Source organism: Callithrix jacchus, chromosome 19 (genome assembly GCF_049354715.1).
Source record: "Callithrix jacchus isolate 240 chromosome 19, calJac240_pri, whole genome shotgun sequence".
NCBI lineage: Eukaryota > Metazoa > Chordata > Mammalia > Primates > Cebidae > Callithrix > Callithrix jacchus.
The window spans coordinates 11,990,798-11,997,878 of record NC_133520.1 but is presented as its reverse complement, the minus strand read 5'-3'; positions in this window follow the sequence as shown (position 1 = coordinate 11,997,878).

Below are 7,081 nucleotides of genomic sequence, written 5' to 3'. Positions count from 1 at the left end.
AAGGTATTTTATTCCTTTTGTAGCAATTGCAAATGGCAGTTCGCTCTTGATTTGGCTTTCTTTAAGTCTGTTATTGGTGTAGACGAATGCTTGTGATTTTTGCACATTGATTTTATATCCTGAGACTTTGCTGAAGTTGCTTATCAGTTTCAGGAGTTTTTGGGCTGAGGCAATGGGGTCTTCTAGGTATACTATCATGTCGTCTGCAAATAGAGACAATTTGGCTTCCACCTTTCCTATTTGAATACCCTTTATTTCTTTTTCTTGCCTGATTGCTCTGGCTAGAACTTCCAGTACTATATTGAATAGGAGTGGTGAGAGAGGGCATCCTTGTCTAGTGCCGGATTTCAAAGGGAATGCTTCCAGTTTTTGCCCATTCAGTATGATATTGGCTGTTGGTTTGTCGTAAATAGCTTTTATTACTTTGAGATACGTTCCATCGATACCGAGTTTATTGAGGGTTTTTAGCATAAAGGGCTGTTGAATTTTGTCAAATGCCTTCTCTGCGTCAATTGAGATAATCATGTGGTTTTTGTTTTTGGTTCTGTTTATGTGGTGAATTACGTTGATAGACTTGCGTATGTTGAAACAGCCTTGCATCCCTGGAATGAATCCTACTTGATCATGATGAATAAGTTTTTTGATTTGCTGTTGCAATCGGCTTGCCAATATTTTATTGAAGATTTTTGCATCTATGTTCATCATGGATATTGGCCTGAAGTTTTCTTTTCTCGTTGGGTCTCTGCCGGGTTTTGGTATCAGGATGATGTTGGTCTCATAAAATGATTTGGGAAGGATTCCCTCTTTTTGGATTGTTTGAAATAGTTTTAGAAGGAATGGTACCAGCTCCTCCTTGTGTGTCTGGTGGAATTCGGCTGTGAACCCGTCTGGACCTGGGCTTTGTTTGTGTGGTAGGCTCTTAATTGCTGCCTCAACTTCAGACCTTGTTATTGGTCTATTCATAGTTTCAGTTTCCTCCTGGTTTAGGCTTGGGAGGACACAGGAGTCCGGGAATTTATCCATTTCTTCCAGGTTTACTAGTTTATGCGCATAGAGTTGTTTGTAATATTCTCTGATGATGGTTTGAATTTCTGTGGAATCTGTGGTGATTTCCCCTTTATCATTTTTTATTGCATCTATTTGGTTGTTCTCTCTTTTCTTTTTAATCAATCTGGCTAGTGGTCTGTCTATTTTGTTGATCTTTTCAAAAAACCAGCTCTTGGATTTATTGATTTTTTGAAGGGTTTTTCGTGTCTCAATCTCCTTCAGCTCAGCTCTGATCTTAGTTATTTCTTGTCTTCTGCTGGGTTTTGAGTTTTGTTGATCTTGCTCCTCTAGCTCTTTCAATTTTGACGATAGGGTGTCAATTTTGGATCTCTCCATTCTCCTCATATGGGCACTTATTGCTATATACTTTCCTCTAGAGACTGCTTTAAATGTGTCCCAGAGGTTCTGGCACATTGTGTCTTCGTTCTCATTGGTTTCAAAGAACTTCTTTATTTCTGCCTTCATTTCGTTGTTTACCCAGTCAACATTCAAGAACCAGTTGTTCAGTTTCCATGAAGCTGTGCGGTTCTGGGTCGGTTTCTGAATTCTGAGTTCTAACTTGATTGCACTATGGTCTGAGAGGCTGTTTGTTATGATTTCAGTTGTTTTGCATTTGTTGAGCAGTGCTTTACTTCCAATTATGTGGTCAATTTTAGAGTAGGTGTGATGTGGTGCTGAGAAGAATGTGTATTCTGTGGATTTGGGGTGGAGAGTTCTGTAAATGTCTATCAGGTTTGCTTGCTCCAGGTCTGAGTTCAAGCCCTGGATATCCTTGTTGATTTTCTGTCTGGTTGATCTGTCTAGTATTGACAGTGGAGTGTTAAAGTCTCCCACTATTATTGTGTGGGAGTCTAAGTCCTTTTGTAAGTCATTAAGAACTTGCCTTATGTATCTGGGTGCTCCTGCATTGGGTCCATATATGTTTAGGATCGTTAGCTCTTCTTGTTTTATTGATCCTTTTACCATTATGTAATGGCCTTCTTTGTCTCTTTTGATCTTTGTTGCTTTAAAGTCTATTTTATCAGAGATGAGAATTGCAACTCCTGCTTTTTTTTGCTTTCCATTAGCTTGGTAAATCTTCCTCCATCCCTTTATTTTGAGCCTTTGTGTATCCTTGCATGTGAGATGGGTTTCCTGTATACAGCACACTGATACGTTTTGGATTTTTATCCAATTTGCCAGTCTGTGCCTTTTGATTGGTGCGTTTAGTCCATTTACATTTAGGGTTAATATTGTTATGTGTGAATTTGATACTGCCATTTTGATGCTAAGTGGCTGTTTTGCCTGTTAGTTGTTGTAGATTCTTCATTATGTTGAAGCTCTTTAGCATTCAGTGTGATTTTGGAATGGCTGGTACTGATTGATCCTTTCTATGTGTAGTGCCTCTTTTAGGAGCTCTTGTAAACCAGGCCTGGTGGTGACAAAATCTCTGAGTACTTGCTTGTTAACAAAGGATTTTATTTTTCCTTCACTTCTGAAGCTCAGTTTGGCTGGATATGAAATTCTGGGTTGAAAGTTCTTTTCTTTAAGAATGTTGAATATTGGCTCCCACTCTCTTCTGGCTTGTAGTGTTTCTGCCAAGAGATCTGCTGTGAGTCTGATGGGCTTCCCTTTGTGGGTGACCCGACCTTTCTCTCTGGCTGCCCTTAGTATTCTCTCCTTTATTTCAACCCTGTTGAATCTGACGATTATGTGCCTTGGGGTTGCTCTTCTTGCGGAATATCTTTGTGGTGTTCTCTGTATTTCCTGCAATTGAGTGTTGGCCTGTCTTGCTAGGTGGGGTAAATTTTCCTGGATGATGTCCTGAAGAGTATTTTCCAGCTTGGATTCATTCTCTTCGTCCCCTTCTGGTACACCTATCAAACGTAGGTTAGGTCTTTTCACATAGTCCCACATTTCTTGGAGACTTTGTTCATTCCTTTTTGCGCTTTTTTCTCTAATCTTGGTTTCTCGTTTTATTTCATTGAGTTGGTCTTCGACTTCAGATATTCTTTCTTCTGCTTGGTCAATTCGGCTATTGAAACTTGTGTTTGCTTCGCAAAGTTCTCATATTGTGTTTTTCAGCTCCTTTAATTCATTCATATTCCTCTCTAAGTTATCCATTCTTATTATCATTTCCTCGAATCTTTTTTCAAATCTTTTTTCAAGGTTCTTAGTTTCTTTGCATTGATTTAATACATGATCTTTTAGCTCACAAAAGTTTCTCATTATCCATCTTCTGAAGTCTAATTCCGTCATTTCGTCGCAGTCATTCTCCGTCCAGCTTTGTTCCCTTGCTGGTGAGGAGTTTTGGTCCTTTCTAGGAGGCGAGGTGTTCTGGTTTCGGGTGTTTTTCTCCTTTTTGCGCTGGTTTCTTCCCATCTTTGTGGATTTGTCCGCTGGTCGTCTGCATAGTTGCTGACTTTTCGATTGGGTCTCTGAGTGGACACCCAGAATGTTGATGATGAAGTATTTCTGTTGCTTGCTTTTCCTTCTACCAGTCTAGCCCCTTCGCTGTACGACTGCTGAGGTCCGCTCCAGACCCTGCTTGTCTGGGGTGCACCTCTAGCAGCTGTGGCACAGCGAGGGATGCTACCAGTTTCTTTTTCTGCTCTCTTTGTCCCAGGATGATGCCTGCCAAATGTCAGTCTTTTGGATATAGAGGGGTCAGGGAGCTGCTTGAGGAGACAGTTTGTACTTTATAGGGGTTTAATTGCTGAGCTGTGCACTCTGTTGTTCATTCAGGGCTGTTAGGCTGCTATGTTTGATTCTGCTGCAACAGAGCTCATTAAAAAACCCTTTTTTTTTTTTTCTCAAATGCTCTGTGTTGAGGGGTTTGGGCTTTATTTTTGGATGTCCGATCAGGTGTCCTGCCCAGCTAGAAGGCAGACTAGCCACTGTTTGGCTGCTGAGGCTCCGCCCTGCTGTTGTGTGATTCGCCCTGTTCCTGCAGGCTCTGCTGTGCTCTCCGCCACGCCCTGCGGCGGAGTCTTTTTGTTGTAGCATGTTGCCTCGGCAACGACAGGCTGCGTCAGCAGTGGGCGTGTATCTCAGTAGGGACGGGTTGCCTCGGCAACGGCTGGCTGCGTCAGTAGTGGGCGTGTATCTCAGTTGGGGCGGGTTGCCTCCGTAGTGGTGGACGCCCCTCCCCCACAGAGCGTCTCGGACCGTCTGCTCGGGATAGTTTGAAATCGCGGTTTTGTTCGTCCCACTGGGTATCCCAAACGATCTGATCCTGCAATCCCCTGGGCTGGCCTACTGTCCAAGTCTCGTTCAGTCTCAAGTCCAGCCCTCTCAAGTCTCAGGTTGCTGGTTCAACAGGGCACCCGGACAAGCACGCCCTGTGGGGATTGCTGGGTAGGGCCGGCCGCCGCCGCCCCGGCTGCCGGCTTCGCCAGGCAGACGTACTGCCTGGCGTCCCGTGTCTTTTTTATACTTGGGAGTTTCCCCGTTCTGTGGGCAACAACGATCAGTCTGGAAATGCAGCTCGGACTCACCGTTTGTGGATTCAACGCGAGCTCCAATCCTGGGTTGTTCTCACAGCGCCATCTTGAGTCCTTTCTCTCGATATTCTTTTACCTTGCTTTAATTTAAAAATGCATATTGTTTTTACATTTTATCTTATGTAATAGAACTTTCTAGTCAAGCTTCTTAATTTAAAGAGAGAATCTGAAGAATATTTTCAATTTCTCATTTTTTAAAACTAGATTATCGATTTTTCCTAAGTGGCCCCTTTTAGTCTTACATGTATATTTGCTTTTTGGGGCTAATTCTATGGCCATTGACTTTCCCTAATCAATCAAGCCTATTTTTCACCAGAAAGTTCATTTTGCATATTAAAAGTAATAGTCAACATATTAAAATTGCAAATATAAAATGCCAGGGTGTTTTGGTTTTTGTTTTGAGACGGAGTCTCACTGTGTCGCCCAGGCTGGAGTGAGATGGCTCTATCTCAGCTCACTGCAACCTCTACCCCCCAGGTTCAAGCTGTTCTTCTGCCTCAGCCTCCCAAGTAGCTAGGATTACAAGTGTGCGCCACCACACCTGGCTAATTTTTGTATTTTTAGTAGAGACAGGTTTCACAATATTGGCCAGGCTAGTCTCAAACCCCTGGCCTCAAGCAGTCACCCTCCTTAGCCTCTCAAAGTGCAGGGATTACAGGTGTGAGACACTGCACTTGGCCAAATGTCAGTTTTTTTCATGTCCTTTTAAGATCAGCTACACATATTATGTGATTTTTAAATCCACAGATTTGATCAATCACTTCAAAGGAGCATTTCAAAAAACGTTTATTCCTTCTTACAGACTTATTGAATACCTTCAAGCATTTGAACAGATTCGTGACTTTATTTATTCTAGATTTATTTTTAACTAATTCTTCTTTTATCTGAATTAACAAACAAAACATTCCCAATGGATAAATAACTTCTATACATCTAAGAGATTAAACGTATGCATATATGTATGGCAAACCCAAAATTTTCTTAGATTTTCAAAAAAAACCATAAGTGTAGTAAGCAATCACCTTATATTCATAAGTCTAAAGCAATTGCTCAATTTTACATCTTCAATAGGAGTTAGAAGGCTATCCTTCCATTAGAAGAGATTTTCTTATAAAATACATTAAATATTAAATATCCACATCTTCCTTTTAGCATGAAATTTTAGTAGTACAGTTTTTTTACTTTTTATTTTTAAATGTATTATCATACAATAAAAATGACCCCCTTTTTGGTACAGTTCTATGAATTTTAACACATACATAGATTTGTGTAACCACCAATAAAATCAGGATACAAGACACCAAAGTTTCCCTTTAATTCCTTTAAAGTTTCCTTTAATTTTTTATATGACTGCACTCTGCCAGTCTTCACATATGTGTCTTTAGCTTTCCTTCTGTAGGCTACCAGCTGTGCCAATGTCAATTTCCTGGTTTTAATAATCTACTGTAGTTATGTCAGCTGTTACCAGGGGGAAAGTTGAGTGACGGACACATGGGACTACTTTATACTCTTTTTTGCAACTTATTTTGGGTCTGTAATTACTTTAAAATAAAAAGTAAATATTTCTGTACCCTCTGTCTGGAAGCATTCCTGTACTCGCAATTCATTTTCACATGAGGGGTTTATCTTTTTACCACAGAACAGCTCCATTAGCCCCAAAGCTCCCATATGTAATCTCACTTTGTAACCACACCCTCTCTCTACCCATCTGAATTGCCAAAGAGTCACTGATCTGGTCCTTGTCATTATGGCTTCACGTTTTTTCAAGAATGTAATAAAAATTGAATCGTATGGTATATATGATTTTGTGAGAGGGGCTTCTTTCACTCAGCATAATGCCTCTGACATTCATCCAAGTTTTTGCATTATTGACATTTTCTTTATTACTGAGTAGTATTGTATTGTATGGATGTTTTACAGTTTTTTAATCCATTCGCTTGTAGAAGGACATTTAGGTTGTTTCCTGTCTTTTGCTGTTGTGACTAAAGTTGCTATAAACTTTCATGTACAGATCTTTGTGTGTACATGGCTTCATTTCTTTAGAGTAAATATGTAGGAGTGGGATTGCTAGAATGAATAATGAATGCCTAACTTTATAAGAAACTGCCACACTTTTTTCCAGAGTGGCTATACCTTTTCACCATCAATATATGAGAATTCTAGTCACTCCACATCTTCATCAGCACAGTGTATTGATAATTTTTATTTTGGCAATTTTATAAGTAGATATATAAAGGTATCTCATGATGCTTTCTGCATTTCCCTAATGGCTAATGATGTTAACCATGTTTTCATGTGTTTATTTGCCTTCTGTATATTCTCTTTGGTGAAGTATCCAAGTCTTTGCCCCCATACACCTTTTTGTTTTTGAGACAGGATCTCACTCCCATCACCCAGATAAAGAAGGTTCACTGCAGCTTCAACCTCCCAGGCTCAGGTGATCCTCCCACCTTATCTGGGACTGCAAGTGCATGCCACCAAGCCCGGCTAACTTTTTTCTTTCTTTCTTTTTTTTTTTTTTTTTTTTTTGTATTTTTAGTAGAGACAAGATT